Source organism: Sitophilus oryzae, unplaced genomic scaffold, assembly GCF_002938485.1.
Source record: "Sitophilus oryzae breed Bouriz unplaced genomic scaffold, Soryzae_2.0 scaffold_174_pilon_pilon, whole genome shotgun sequence".
In the NCBI taxonomy this organism is placed as follows: Eukaryota; Metazoa; Arthropoda; class Insecta; order Coleoptera; family Curculionidae; genus Sitophilus; species Sitophilus oryzae.
In genome coordinates, this window is record NW_022146446.1 from 26245 (window position 1) to 42500 (window position 16256).

Sequence of the window (16256 nt, forward strand, 5' to 3'; positions counted from 1 at the left end):
TATTTTTTAATTAATTTATTTTTGATCTTAAAAAATACTTTATTTGAACTTTTTTATGCAGAATCACGAGCTTTATCGAAATCCATTTTTAGAATTTTCGAAAAAGATTATATAAAGACTATTTTAGCCAAAAAATTAAAAATGAGTACATATAAGAAAAAATTTCAATTTCAAAATTTTCAAAAATTTCAACAAATAAAAAAATCGTCTATACACCATCGGATAGAGCGTCAAATTACTTACAATTTATGTCACAGAGCCATGTCTCTACGACTTACTGTTTCCGAGATATACCAATTCAAAAAAATGCCGATAGCTGCCGATTTTTTTCCATTTTTTACCATTTTTAGGAGATTTTTCTCTAAACTTTAATCTTTGCTGTCATATTTTAGCTCTTATTGATTCAGGTGGGCCTAAACCCGGAAAGAGATTTTTTGTCCAATTTTAAGCCCGATCAGGTTAATAATAATTAAAATCTGGCGGTTTTATAGCGGTTTTTGGCCGCCATTTTTTTCCAATTTTAAGCTCAATCAAATTAATAGGAGTCAAGATATGGTGATTTAAAAAAAAATCGATTTTTGAATTTTTCAATTTTTTGTACTTTTTTGACCTGAAACATGTAAAGGACGTTAAAATATGAATATTAAGACCAATTTTACCTTCTTTTTCCATTTTCATGTATATTTAAAAAAATATTTGAAAGTTGAAAAATTAGTTTTTATTTTTTTTCTCCCTCTGTATACGACTTTTTGATACACTTTGTATACCAAAAAATACTGTTTTTTTTATAAGTACCTATCCCCCCTTAAAAATAATCAAAATCAAAATATATTGAAAAAAATAAATTTTAGCACATTATTTTTATTATTTTCTATATATTAAATTTTTTTTGGTATTTAATTATAAATCTTAGAGAAAACTTTATTGGAAGTTTTTTGTTTAAAATTTTATGCTTTATCGAACAGTATTTATGAAATTTAGTACAAAAATATATATCTATCACATAAATGTGTTATAATGAAATAAGGAAAAATACCCAAAATCTTTAAAATTAAGAATTTATGTAAATATGGCAACCTTGTGAAAAAGTAAAATATGCATTGGATAGAGAAAAAAATTCTCTACATTGCATGTATTTACCCTTTTTTTCTAGTGTATACAGTTTAAAAGTTATTGGGACATAAATTATAACATTATGAAATGAGCCATTTTTCCAAAAATTTCAATATTTTTTAATTTATTTATTTTTGATTTTAAAAAAAACTTTATTTGAACTTTTTTATGCAGAATCGCGAGCTTTATCCAAATCCATTTTTAGAAGTTTCGAAAAAAATTATATAAGGGCTATTTTAGCCAAAATATGGAAAAAGAGAACGTATAAAAAAAAATTTCAATTTCAAAAATTTCAAAAATTTCAAAAAATAAAAAAACCGTTTATACACCATCGGATAGAGCGTCCAATTACCTACAATTTATGTCACACAACCATGTCTCTACGACTCACCGTTTCCGAGATATACCAATTCAAAAAAATGCGGATAGCTGCCGATTTTTTCCATTTTTTATCAATTTTGGGACATTTGTCCCTAAATCTTAATCTTTGGGTTTTAACAAAAGTAGGATAACGCAAATGGGAAAACTAATTATATGGTCAGATTCAGGATTTTTTGGGCTATTTTTTTTCCAAATAAAGTTTTTTTTTAAAATCAGTTTTTAATTTTTTTTTTTTATTGCCGCCATTTTGAAAAACTTTGGAGGGAAAGTGACCCCCACCCCAAAAAGAGAATTTTTTTTTCTACCTGGCCCCCCTAGTCCGATATTTATTAGCAATTTTTTGTTTTCAAAATCGAGCGTTGCGCTTACGCGCAGCCTAGGGGGGGGCACGGAAGATTTCCGGTGTAGGGTGGCAGCGGTGGGGTTACCCCAAGGAGTGTAATGCACGTATTCATATTTTGATCAAAAATTGCGAAAATAAGATTTATAGCGTCCCCCCAAAGAAGGGGGGCAGGGGGAATTTTTTCATTATTTTTCTCGGAATCCTCACGAGCTCCTGAATACGGTAGCATTTTGTTTTTTTCATTTCTGAATACTTTTTATATTTGCTTCAATTGCCACGCCCATTGCTTCAAGACTAAATCCTAATGCTTCAAGTAGGGCATAAAACCACGCCCCCAACCCGATCCTGGCCTTAGATTTCGATTTCGGGACTCCTTTCAACGTTTTTGAGCACCCTGCCCCCCGAGGGGGGAGGGGGGGAATTTTTTCATTATTTTTCCCGGACTCCCCTGGGCTTCAGGACTCCAACGGACTACTCAAAAATCCGATTGCTGCAATTTTCAAAAAATTTTCTGAAGCTCCAGGACTTCGTTTATGATAGAGGCCACGCCCACTTTTTGGCCCTTTTTTAAAGCGTCCCCCTGCTTCGCAGGGGGCTAGAAAAAATTTGAAAAAATCCTAGTCCGACATAATTCGACCCCCTCTTTCGAATGGCGCTACGCGCCTTCCCCTACTACCCCTCCTTCCCCTACTTTTAGGTGGGTGCCCCCCTTCGGGGGGCACCTGGAATTTTTTTAATATTTTTTTCGGACTCCTGGGGTCGTACTGCGTACGACCATATATGACAGAACCGATTTGGACGAAGTTTTCGGATAGCTAGTAGACTTCGTTTATGGTTGACTAGGGCGGTATCTGATCGCCTTCGAACCTCTAACTTTCGTTCTTGATCAATGAAAGCGTTTTTGGCAAATGCTTTCGCTTCCGTTCGTCTTGCGACGATCCAAGAATTTCACCTCTAACGTCGCAATACGAATGCCCCCATCCGTTCCTATTAATCATTACCTCGGGGTTCCGAAAACCAACAAAATAGAACCGAGGTCCTATTCCATTATTCCATGCACACAATATTCAGGCGAAATTTTAGCCTGCTTTAAACACACTCTAATTTGTTCAAAAGTAAACGTGCCGGCCTCGACACTCAGTGAAGAGCACCGCGGCTGCCAGGATTGAGTTGGACCGCCGCTGGACCGCCAACGCGCGTTCGCCGAAGCTCCCGCGAATCGAAATCGGCCAACGGCTAAATCCACCGGCAGGACGTCTCGCTTCACGCCAGTTAACACCGCGGACGATGAACCGACGGCGCGAGACACAAATTCGACTACGAGCTTTTTTAACCGCAACAACTTTAATATACGCTATTGGAGCTGGAATTACCGCGGCTGCTGGCACCAGACTTGCCCTCAATTGATCCTCGTTAAAGGGTTTAGAGTGTACTCATTCCGATTACGGGGCCTCGGATGAGTCCCGTATCGTTATTTTTCGTCACTACCTCCCCGTGCCGGGAGTGGGTAATTGCGCGCCTGCTGCCTTCGCTTGGATGTGGTAGCCGTTTCTCAGGCTCCCTCTCCGGAATCGAACCCTGATTCCCCCGTTACCCGTTACGACCATGGTAGGCGCAGAACCTACCATCGACAGTTGATAAGGCAGACATTTGAAAGATGCGTCGCCGGTGCGAGACCGTGCGATCAGCGTAAAGTTATTCAGAGTCACCAAGTTGTACGATGACGAGCGCGAACCCGCCACCGATTGGTTTTGATCTAATAAAAGCACTCCTTCCGTCTCCGGTCAGGACTCTATTTTTGCATGTATTAGCTCTAGAATTACCACAGTTATCCAAGTAATTGTGGGTACGATCCTAAGGAACCATAACTGATTTAATGAGCCTTTCGCGGTTTTCACCTTAATTTGGCTTGTACTGAGACATGCATGGCTTAATCTTTGAGACAAGCATATGACTACTGGCAGGATCAACCAGGGAACTGTTCTCGCTCGAGTGGACCGAGCCTTGCTAACGTTCGATGCGAATAAATCGCACTCGTCGTTCGCAGGTAGGTCTCTCGCGCACAGTATCCGCCAAAGAAATTTATTCGTTTCTCGACGCATACCGTATTATATATAATCGTGCGTGATTAATTCGCATCGACGTAACGGAAAACCGTTTCGGATGCCACGCTAGTATACGTATATATAAGTAGTATGATACGTTTCGTATCGCGTATACAAAGCACGATCGTCGATGTTCTTGATTTATTTATTCCGTTTACAATTTCCTCGGTCTGGTGTATCTCTTTTCTAAGTGAGAACCAGACTCCAAAGAACAAACGGAACAAACCAGAATCGACAGAACGCACACGCGTTACGAAAGCGTCGATACGACACAAAATTAAACCGAATCGACAAAACATCGATGATCGGCACAAACAATTTCGAATCATTCTCTCAGACCCTTCGCTAGATTGAAAGCGACACGGAAATCTCGACAGAGACGTTTCGGTATTGCACAAAAGTGTATTCTCGCTCGGAACGAAGAGAGTTGTCGCATATTAAATTAAAACAACAAATCGATCAGCTTTCATCTCGCAAAAGAATTGGCACAATCGACTTGTGTTTTGATTAAAGTTGATCGCATTCGAATCGTGATACGTAAAAATATTAACGTCCACTCAATTCGCGATCTCGCTGTGAACGACAAAACATACCATTTGCCGTTACCCATCTAACGATCGGTTTTTGTCTCGTCAAACATCTTTCTAAATGCATAGCAAAATGTAAAATGACGAAACGCATAGCAGTATAAAACGTATATACTAAAAAGAATAAATCTTTTCTAGGCGGCGATTTTCGTTAATTCGTTCAACAAAATCATAGCCTATACATTTACTCGTGTGGAGAATCACGAACTTACTTCTAATTCGGTCCGCTGGTCGACTCTCCACATATAAGCGCACCAGTCGCCCGCTGCCCTACTACCGATGTATCGGTGGGACCGCTGCCGAAGCGAGCGTCAGCCGAAGACAGATATCGCCATTCGAAGCGACGATGCCGTTTGCGGTCGTTCGGCCGCGCCTATAGTCACTCGGTAATTTCGATATTGTTATTTCGAATTTTCTAAACATTGTCAAAAGGAGATCTACTACCTCTTAAAATGCTTGCACATACATATTTTGCGTCGGCTTTTTCCGACGACTCAAAAATTGTTACAAGTAGCTAAATACTAATGTCGATGCTATGATTACGTTGTAAAAAGTATCTAAACTTTTATGGTCGCAATCGACCGTCCTGTCAAAAAATTGTACGAGTACCTAAACTTTTATTACGAAGCTACGACCACATTGTAGAAGTAGGTAAACTTTTTCCGTTCGGCCAGTCGATGGTCGTTTTAAAAAATTGTACGAGTAGCTAAAAACTAATTTGTTTCTATGTTACGATCGCGTTGTTGAAGTAGGTAAACTTTTTCCGTTCAGCGAGGCGACCGTCCTGTCAAAAAATTGTACGAGTACCTAAACTTTGTTTCCGAAGCTACGACCACATTGTAGAAGTAGGTAAACTTTTTCCGTTTGGCCAGTCGATGGTCGTTTCAAAAAATTGTACGAGTAGCTAAAAACTAATTTATTTCTATGTTACGATCACGTTGTTGAAGTAGGTAAACTTTTTCCGTTCAGCGAGTCGACCGTCCTGTCAAAAAATTGTACGAGTACCTAAACTTTTATTCCGAATCTACGACCACATTGTAGAAGTAGGTAAACTTTTTCCGTTCGACCAGTCGATGGTCGTTTCAAAAAATTGTACGAGTAGCTAAAAACTAATTTATTTCTATGTTACGATCACGTTGTTGAAGTAAGTAAACTTTTTCCGTTCAGCGAGTCGATGGTCGTTTCAAAAAATTGTACGAGTAGCTAAAAACTAATTTATTTCTATGTTACGATCACGTTGTTGAAGTAAGTAAACTTTTTCCGTTCGGCCAGTCGATGGTCGTTTTAAAAAATTGTACGAGTAGCTAAAAACTAATTTATTTCTATGTTACGATCGCGTTGTTGAAGTAGGTAAACTTTTTCCGTTCAGCGAGTCGACCGTCCTGTCAAAAAATTGTACGAGTACCTAAACTTTTATTCCGAAGCTACGACCACATTGTAGAAGTAGGTAAACTTTTTCCGTTCAACCAGTCGATGGTCGTTTCAAAAAATTGTACGAGTAGCTAAAAACTAATTTATTTCTATGTTACGATCACGTTGTTGAAGTAGGTAAACTTTTTCCGTTCAGCGAGTCGATGGTCGTTTTAAAAAATTGTACGAGTAGCTAAAAACTAATTTATTTCTATGTTACGATCGCGTTGTTGAAGTAGGTAAACTTTTTCCGTTCAGCGAGGCGACCGTCCTGTCAAGAATTGTACGAGTACCTAAACTTTGTTTCCGAAAGCTACGACCACATTGTAGAAGTAGGTAAACTTTTTTCCGTTTGGCCAGTCGATGGTCGTTTCAAAAATTGTACGAGTAGCTAAAAACTAATTTATTTCTATGTTACGATCACGTTGTTGAAGTAGGTAAACTTTTTCTGTTCAGCGAGTCGACCGTCCTGTCAAAAAATTGTACGAGTATCTAAACTTTGTTTCGAAGCTACGACCACATTGTAGAAATAGGTAAACTTTTCCGTTCGGCCAGTCGATGGTCGTTTCAAAAATTGTACAGTAGCTAAAAACTAATTTATTTCTATGTTACGATCACGTTGTTGAAGCAGGTAAACTATTTTTTCTTTTTAAGTAACTTTAACACCCTGTATCTCGAAAAGGAAGCTTTAAATCTTACAAGTTGATATGAACTTTTTCTTTTATTTTTGCAAGTTCTATCGTCTATTAAATTTTCCCGATTAAAATCTGTATATTAACTACTATTACCTTGTGGAACTTTTTTTACTTATATATCTATTTGTGTATATGCTTTATAAGTATCGCATTTAAATAATTTACCCAAATTTTCAAGAGATCTTGTATTTCTTTTCTTCATTTTGAACAAGTTTGTGTGGCTCTGAAAGAGCCGATTTGTTTATTCCTGGAATATGTCGCTAGTTAGATGAATTACTTGGAACTGGTTGTACTTAGTTGGCTTTGGTACCTTCACTAACGGCGTGCTTAGCCAATTCACCAGGTAAAAGCAACCTCACTGCAGTCTGGATTTCTCTACTGGTGATGGTCGATCTTTTTTATTGTAATGGGCTAAGCGAGAAGCTTCGGCAGCTATTCTTTCAAAGATGTCATTTACGAAGAAATTCATGATGGACATGGCCTTACTAGAAATGCCAGTATCAGGGATGTACTTGCTTCAACACTTTATAAATGTGGTTGCGTAGCTCTCCTTCCTCCTGCGCTTCTTTTTTCTCTTGTCACTTTTCGAGATATTCTTTTGAGCCTTACCGGCTTTCTTAGCTGCTTACCGCTAGTTTTGGGTGGCATCGTTTCGAAAAACAAAAATACGACAAACGTTCACGTTCGAGTCTGGCGTACAACTGACGACGGAATTTTTTTTTTTTTTTTTTTTTGGTGAGGGGGGTGGTTGAAAAATCTTTTATAGACGAATAGTGATCATTTCCATGACCATCTCGAGAGAGATGGCCATAGGAATAACCCCTAGACAGTGTGGGACTCGTGTTGATACCCACTAAAAAAAAGTCCACCTCCGAGGAATCAGCCGCCGAAGATGGTCAGCTATTATTCCTGCTAATATGTGGGGAAGAAGGGGGGGTGTGGGGTAATGGGAGGACTATATTATGAGAAGGGGGGACAAAATTAATTGTCTAGAAGAATGGTTTTAAGATGGGAGTATTTGGAAGTTTCTATAGTCCTCGGGGTTGTAATCAAAAGATTTTTAGGGTACTATTGGGGATAGTACCGATTTTCTCGTAGAACTTCAAGGCACGATCCCGAAGGTATTTGGGGATGGGGTCGATGCGTAGGTCAGTACGTATGTCGGAGTTTCGTATATACCAGGAGCTCTGGTGATATAGCGGAGGATTTTGTTCTCACAGACTTGGAGTCTGTGGATTTGGCTAATCGGAGGCTCTACACCATACTGGGGCTGCATAGAGGAGCTGGGGGCGAATGACTGTTCTGAACAGTAGGACTTTATTTGAGAGAGGAGAGGGTGCTCTTTGCTGAGGAGGCCATGAAGGCTAGCATAAGTGGCACGGGCACCAGATATTTTTCTTGTCGATATGAGGGATCAGGATAGCCGTCGGTCTAGTGTGACTCCAAGATACTTGGCGGTTTCCCCCCAAGGGATCTCTTCGTCATCTATGACTAGCGGAGGAGGTTGTGGGAGCCTCATTCGTCCGGAGACGAACAACAGGAAGCTCTCCCACCTTTCATCTCTGAAAAGTTTGAGCTCTTTCCTAATCTCGCGTACCAGACTGTTAATCTGTCGCTTTAGATTGGGGTCGAGAAGGGCACGATACTGGCGTTTGAGCCAGTTTTCTCTCGGATGAGGGCTCGGATATGTGGGGGGCTAGAAAGGGGTTGTTTGGGTTATTCGGCACTGTTGAAGTGCTATGTTCTATGGCTTGGGTTATGGCTGAAGTGAAGGTAGAGACCGCCGCCTCGGCGAGGCGGCGTCCGCAATACGCGGTAGGGTGGGCAGGTGTTCTTGGAGTGTTTTGGTAAATTTTTTTCCAGTTGGTGGTTTTTCGTGTTTTATGGGTGGAGATCGTGTGGGTATTAGTGACAGTAAAGAACACCGGGGAATGATCAGAACTAAGCTCATCATGCACTGAAACTGACATGTGGGACGTTATGTTTTGGGAAAGTCCAGAAGTCTATAGTCGATGGTAGGCCGTGCGAGGGAAAACATGGGGTCACTTGGAAAGTGTCCCTGAATGGGAGAGGTCGTTGAGAAGTTCGGCTACTGCCGTTCCTCGGGGGTTTCCTTGCCGGGATCCCCAACGCCGGTGTCTGGCGTTAAAGTCCCAGCAAGTAGGATTGGGAAGTTGGTAGAGGAGAGAAGCATTTCGAGATCGTGTCTTGTGTCCTCGCGAGAGGTCTGGTTGGGGATGTAGATGGATGCCACAACGACAGGGGCTGTTGGATGTTTGTATTTGGACTATTGTTGCTTCGATGGAACGGAGCAGGGGTGTTGGAAGGGGAGTGTGGCGATGTGAGTTTTTGACGAGTATGGCGGTGCCTCCCGCCACGTCGGTCAGGGCGGTCGTTGCGGTAGACTAGGTGGTTGGGAAATTTGAAAGAAGTGTGAGAGGGCGAAGGTAAGTCTCTTGGATTAGTATTAAGTCAGGACTGGATTGGGTGATGAAGTCGAGAAGTTCGAGCCGTTTGGGAAAAACGGAATTTGCATTCAAAGAGACTATGAGGAGGCCTTTGGCATGAGTGGAAGTCATTGCTTAGGCTGGGGGTTTAGGGAAGCAGCATGCCGGAAAGCATGTTCGCACTGCAGGCTTGGACTTGAGCTTGGTTTGCTCGAGTAAAAGCCGCTGGAATCTGAGGCCGAAAGGGTTTGAGCTGAGATTTGCTCAGCTAGAAGTTTTAAATCTGGACTAGGGGAAAGGGGGGTGGAGGTCAGACTGCGGGGTTGTGCTACCTTTAGCTACACTTGCATAGGAAAAGGATTGGGTGGTTGAACTGGAGCCAGGGGTTTTCTAGTGTCATTTGGTCGGTCCCTATTAGAGGAGGGTCGATTTTCCGGGTTGTTGGGGTTTTTTGGGCATAGGATGTGGTTTGCGGGATGTGGACCGCCACAGTTCGTGCAAACTGCGGCAGTGTCTGCTGTTTTTCGCAGGATTTGGTGCTGTGGTGACCGTCACACTTAACACAGCGGGGTGGACAGAAACAGTTCGTGGCAGAGTGCCCGAACAGTTGACAGTAATGGCATTGGCGAGTGCCATTACCACGATGTTGGGGTTGGATTGTGACCCCGAGATCGGCCACAGTTTTGACTTGGAAGATGTGAGTCTGGCTACGCGGGATACGAATTTTGACTACGGGAAGGGGCTTACCTTTACGGGTAAGTCGATGAATTTCTTTGACTTCGAACCCTTGCGAGGTCAAGTCATCGATGATCATCTCATTTTCGATGTCAGTTTCCAAGTTTTTGATGACGATATTTAAGTCCCTTTCTTCAGGGAGAAAGAAGGAATAATAGCTTATTTTCTGATTTCTAAAATAAGCTGTTATTAGCCTGTGATCGGCGATGGTTGCTGGGTTAATTTGTATACCGTGTTGCACGGTTTTGGAGCTTTTGATGACAATTTTTTGCTCCTTTAGTCTGCGAGTTATACTAGACCATAGTCGAGTATCTCTCAAAACTATCGGAGTGGGCTTTGTGGATATTTGTTTTTGTGGGGTTTTCTTGCTGCGTTTGAGGAGCAGCAGAGGGGAGTAATTACAGCAGGAACCTGGCTAGCAGGACTGCTGGGGGAATGCTAGGATCAACCACAGGGGTACCAGGGGAAGATGGACCTGTGGAAGATGGGCCTGGAGTGGGAAGTGGGGGAAGTTTTTCTCGTTGGGGGAAAGCAGCCCTCGCTGCTATTTTTTATTGTTTTGGATTGATGAGAGGAGTCGTCAGAATTACTCTGACGTGCCCTCTTCTTTCTAGGACCTTCCTCTTTACGTTAGGATCCTCTGGCTTTTCAGACGAAGTTTTTGTTGTTTTTGGGGGTATACGGCCATTTGATTCGAGAATTTCGCGGAGGTTATTTAATTGGATCATGAGCTCGAGGAATTGAGCCTCATACTGGTCTAGTTTCTCTGGGAGGACGGGAGAACGTGGTTCACTCGAATCTGATATATAAGGAGTAATAGAGGAATCGTCTGATTCCATTGAAATGTCATTTATGGGAGATTGGGATGAATTTACTGAACCACTAGGGTTCATTTTTGGGGATCCCTGGACGATGTCCAGGGATGTGGAAGGTTATTCGATGACAGAATAATAATAATATAAAGTATTCACTTACCTGAAATTTTTCCTGGGGATAAATCACTACACTAATACACTACACTGCCGGCGCGGTATAAACCGAGCGCGGAATTTACTGTGAGGGCTGCGATGTTCACTGAACGAAGCGCGGTACTCAACTGATGGACTGCACTGACGACGGAAGAGCGAAAAATTCAGTTTTTAAACGGAGCGTTTGACGATCTTAGGCTCCGCCACTCACCGCTCTGTTACGGTTCTGATATCTCATTGGTCGCTCACGCCGGCTATTTAAATCGACTGCGCTGTAGCGGCCGCATCAATATAGTCAACGACGTGACGACGTACGTTACTCAGGTTTTCCTCAAGTTTCTTTACACATATTTTATTAACCAAAAATGTCTGGCCGTGGTAAAGGTGGAAAAGTGAAGGGAAAGGCAAAGTCTCGTTCCAATCGTGCAGGATTACAATTTCCCGTCGGTCGTATTCACAGATTGTTGCGTAAAGGCAACTATGCAGAGCGATGTAGGAGCCGGAGCTCCGGTTTACCTGGCTGCTGTTATGGAATATTTGGCTGCCGAAGTTTTTGGAATTGGCAGGTAATGCCGCCAGAGATAACAAGAAGACCAGAATTATCCCTCGTCATCTTCAACTAGCCATCAGAAACGACGAAGAATTAAACAAATTGTTATCTGGTGTGACCATAGCTCAAGGCGGTGTTTTGCCTAATATTCAAGCCGTTCTGTTGCCAAAAGAAAACCGACAGCAAAACCAAATAAACAATCTTGACGGTTCCTTACCTGGCAGATCGCAACCTAAAATCGGTCCTTTTCAGGACCAACAACTATATTTTCGAAGAAAGAAATTTTTAATGTTTTTAACCAATTTTATTTTATAAAGATGTGGTAACGCTGCGTTAATATCTTGCACTCGAGTTAATATCATGTTTGGATCTATCATAGGGCGTTAGGTATAAAACTCACGGTATGACAATAAATATAAATCGAGATTGACAAAAAGGGAATGCCAAGCCGTTTTGATTACCAACGTAACGTCAATTTATTTTTTTTACCTGTAATAATTGTAAATTTGTTAGCAACAACAAAAAGCTCGACTTAAACATTTAAGATTTACTTAAGAATTTTATTTATATAGAGTAGATTGGTGAGGGCCGGCTTGTTTTTATATCGATGTAAAGCAATATATTTTCGAATTTAAATAATATCTTAGTATTAAGGATAGTAAAATGATTACTAGATAATAATAAGGTTATTTTTTACTTTGAGACCGTTATATTTGAAGGGGTAAGGTTTATTTATATAGAGTAGATTGGTGAGGGCCGGCTTGTTTTTATATCGATGTAAACAATATACTTTCAATTTAAATAATATCTTAGTATTAAGGATAGTAAAATGATTATAGATAATAATAAGGTTATTTTTTTACTTTGAGACCGTTATATTTGAAGGGTAAGGTTTATTTATATAGAGTAGATTGGTGAGGGCCGGCTGGTTTTTATATCGATGTAAAGCAATATACTTTCGAATTTAAATAATATCTTAGTATTAAGGATAGTAAAATGATTATAGATAATAATAAGGTTATTTTTTACTTTGAGACCGTTATATTTGAAGGGTAAGGGGGTGGGACAGATTATAATTATTACCATAAGTAAGCAAGTTTTTCTTTTTTTTTAATTAAGAATTTGTGGTTCTGAAAGAACCGATTTTTGAAAAAATTATTATCAATTAAGAAATATATTTTCTATTGTTTTATCTCGTACGTCGTCTGGGTATAAGATCTGATGTTGTCATTGTCCTTATGGCAAATATATTGTTCGTACCCGCCGTAAAAATTACTTCTTCTTCTTAGGAGAGGCAGCTTTTTTGGCTTTGGAGCCGGCGGAAGCTGCTGCGGTAGATGTTTTTGCTGTTTTTGGTTTTGGGGCCTTAGGTTTTTTGTCGGTCCAGCTTTGTTGGACTTTTTCGCCTAGAGGGAGATTTGGGTTTAGCAGGGCGGCAGTCGCTGCTCCACCAAGAGCGGCTTTCTTCTTTTCGGCTGCTTTCTTTCCGGCTACTTTTTTCTCCGACGAAGCGGCTGCCGCTTTTTAGCTTTGGAGATCCGGCAGCTTTTTTCGGGGCTTTCTTTTCGGTAGCTGCTGATTTCTTTGCGGCGCCTTTCTTGGCTTTAGCTCCGACACCCTTCTTTCTATCTCCTGCGGCTGACGATGTAGCTCCGCCGCTCGATGATTGTTTAGATTGGGCCGACGAACTTGAAGCTGCCAGTTTGAAAGAACCGGACGCACCTTTACCTTTGGTCTGGACTAAGGTTCCGGATATTACTGCCGATTTCAAATACTTTTTAATAAACGGTGCTACCTTTTCCGCGTCCACTTTATAATTAGCAGCTATGTACTTCTTGATGGCTTGTAAAGAAGAACCTCCTCTCTCTTTCAATCCTTTAATAGCGTTGGTTACCATCTCCGATGTCGGGGGATGGGTAGGTTTTGACCTGGGATTTTAGCTTTCGAAGATTTTTCCTTTTTTCAATGAGGAGGCCGATGTACTTCCGGCTCCTGCGTTGGAGTTGATTCGAAGGCGACGTGGCCTGTCCACTAACTTCTGCATCTGCCATAACTGATAGATTATTATCACTAACAACGACAATTAAAAATTCGCTAAAATAATATCGAGAGATAGAGCGCGCACGTTAACGTGTTCACTGGTCGCTACGAATTGCCCGTCTGACAAATATTCCGGTGGTCGTATCAAAACGGGCGGAGGGAGGACTGAACGGTGCGGCCACGACGATGCTCCGTATTCCGGCTTCGCTCGTACCTTTTAGCGCACTGGGAGCTATATTTTTTCTAATTGTTTTTATATTACAATAAATACTCGGTCGAGACTACGATCGAACTGTCGCTTTAACGGTACTGCCAAATTTTGTAGGGAATACGAATTTTGGCCTGTTATTCTAAGTTTGTCGCTTAAAATCGTCTCAAACAGGACGCCGTTCGCATTTCAAGTTAAAATTTTTATTTCATTCGCATATATTATTTGCTTGGCAACGATTCCGTGACAATCGTTTTAACTACAAAGTACTTCAATGTATCCTCTGTAAGATTAACGAATTACTTCGATGTCGTTTTCGAATCGCTATCGAAAAAAAAAAATATTATGCCGGCCCCGCGCCGTTTCTCTTTGAGCCCAAAACGAAGGCTCACGTTAACTGGAAATCTAACATTTCGGTTTAAAAAGTGGAGAATGAGTCTGGCGTTTAAAAGATTAAGGAAAATAAAACAGTGGACAAGATTAAAAGGTCCATCATATTTAGGAAATTGATTTATATGCCGAACGTAGCCAAAGTATGTCTAAAATGTTTCGTACGCTTGAGAAATCTGCGTTAAAAATTAACCGTATCTACGTGCTGAAACCCATATAGAATGGTACTATTCTATTCAAGAATAAGCGTTGTAAGCGCGTCTTCTATTATATAGAAGAAGATCTTTCGACACCGTTCAATAATGCATACATAAAATTAGCAGTAACAACGAACGTATCGGATTGTCGATCGAACAGTATGAACTTACGATACACAATAGAGAATTGTCTTATTACTTTATATCCGAAACGGATATCATGTATTCTACACTTACTAATTATCTATTGCTAGCGAAAAACAAACTACATATTTCCTAAATTAACGTGTAAACGTATGCAAATGCGGTAATAATACTTAACAAAGTTTTGTTGTTCCTTTTTTTATGCGATTCTAATTTGTGGTTCTGAAAAGAACCGTTTTGTTTTGAATGTTATCGAATAAAAATCCAGCTTGGGGTAAATGATGCATAATTTAACCGCCGAATCCGTACAAGGTACGACCTTGACGTTTCAAAGCGTAGACAACGTCCATGGCGGTGACGGTTTTTTCCTTTTGGCGTGTTCGGTGTAGGTGACAGCGCGTCTCTGATTACGTTTTCAAGGAACACTTTTAAGACACCTCTGGTTTCTTCGTAGATTAAACCGGAGATACGTTTTACCTCCACGACGGGCCAATCTTCTAATCGCGGGTTTCGTGATACCTTGGATGTTATCACGCAAAACTTTGCGATGACGCTTAGCGCCACCTTTACCTAATCCTTTTCCTCCTTTACCTCTGCCGGTCATCTTGTTATTAAGATGTACTGTACAATTAAAGTCGAAATGAAAAAATCGTACAACGAAACGGACCCGTTAGGATGTAACGAACGACTGCTGCCCCGGCTCGAGATTGCGCCGGTTTTGTTAAGTTTCTAGGCTCCGCCTCCGATCGTCGTCGTAGACCAATAGCAGTAGTCGAGGTAAGTAACAAAAACGGAATTCGTTCGAAGGAATGAATCAGTTGTCGACTAACCGTAAACGTTTGCGTATCAGTCGTCCCTGAGCAATCTATATTTTATCTTTCTGTGTATATTTTATCGATTTCGGTGTAATAATGGCACGTACTAAACAAACCGCTCGTAAATCTACCGGTGGAAAAGCTCCCCGAAAACAGTTGGCCACTAAGGCTGCCAGGAAGAGCGCTCCCGCAACAGGAGGTGTTAAAAACCACATCGTTACAGGCCTGGAACTGTGGCGCTTCGTGAAATCCGTCGTTATCAGAAGAGTACCGAATTGTTAATCAGAAAATTGCCCTTCCAACGTTTGGTTCGTGAAATCGCCCAGGATTTCAAAACCGATCTTCGTTTCAAAGTTCCGCTGTTATGGCTTTGCAAGAGGCCAGCGAAGCTTATTTGGTCGGGCTTTTGAAGATACCAACCTTTGCGCCATCCACGCCAAGCGCGTCACCATTATGCCTAAGGACATCCAATTGGCTAGGCGTATCAGAGGAGAACGTGCTTAAATGACGAATTCATCCGACTAGTAAATTATCTACCTATCGAAAAAAAATCGGTTCTTTTCAGAACCACAAATTCGTTTTGCATAAAAAAGAAATATAGAAAAACACTTGGTCGATTTATAGACGGTTTAAAATAAAGAAGGAACATTAGAAGTATGACATTTCATATAATTCTAGAAAATTGAAAATTTTCAACGTTGTCATGTCTTGTGCTTTTTCGGTATACTTAACTTTTTAACTGCGAATTACTGAGACGAATGTCTTCGTTATCGCAATATTTACCGTAATTGTTTAAATAAGTGGTTATTGTTCGTTTTTAGTAGAGGAGAGATTGTCGATTCTCTATAAATCTATATTACGTTATATACAGGGTGTCCCAGAAATAAGTCCAAGTATTTTAAGGGGTGGTAGAACTGGTCAAAAGAAACGTTTCTCTTTTACCGTTTTTCAATTAAGTCCAAAATAATCAGTATATATGTAACTTTGAAATTTTGCAAAATAAATGATTTTTATAAGCTTTTTATTTAACTTGCTTTGTATGTAACTATCTATGTATGTATGTTTGTTCAGGCCAAATCTTGTAAGCTAAATTAGAACCACTTCCTTTTATTGTAGGAAATTGAAATT

At 40.6% G+C, this 16256-nt stretch overlaps 5 pseudogenes; 2 read left to right on the forward strand and 3 right to left on the reverse strand.

Annotated features, from left to right (window-relative positions):
• Positions 1–6927: 6927 nt before the first annotated feature.
• On the reverse strand, positions 6928–7358 carry LOC115882091 (annotated as a pseudogene).
• Positions 7359–11122: 3764 nt separating this feature from the next.
• On the forward strand, positions 11123–11649 carry LOC115882093 (annotated as a pseudogene).
• A 935-nt stretch (positions 11650–12584) lies between these two features.
• On the reverse strand, positions 12585–13546 carry LOC115882101 (annotated as a pseudogene).
• Positions 13547–14560: 1014 nt separating this feature from the next.
• On the reverse strand, positions 14561–15030 carry LOC115882100 (annotated as a pseudogene).
• Positions 15031–15180: 150 nt separating this feature from the next.
• The window catches only part of LOC115882094, a 39122-nt pseudogene continuing 38046 nt past the window's right edge, over positions 15181–16256 (forward strand).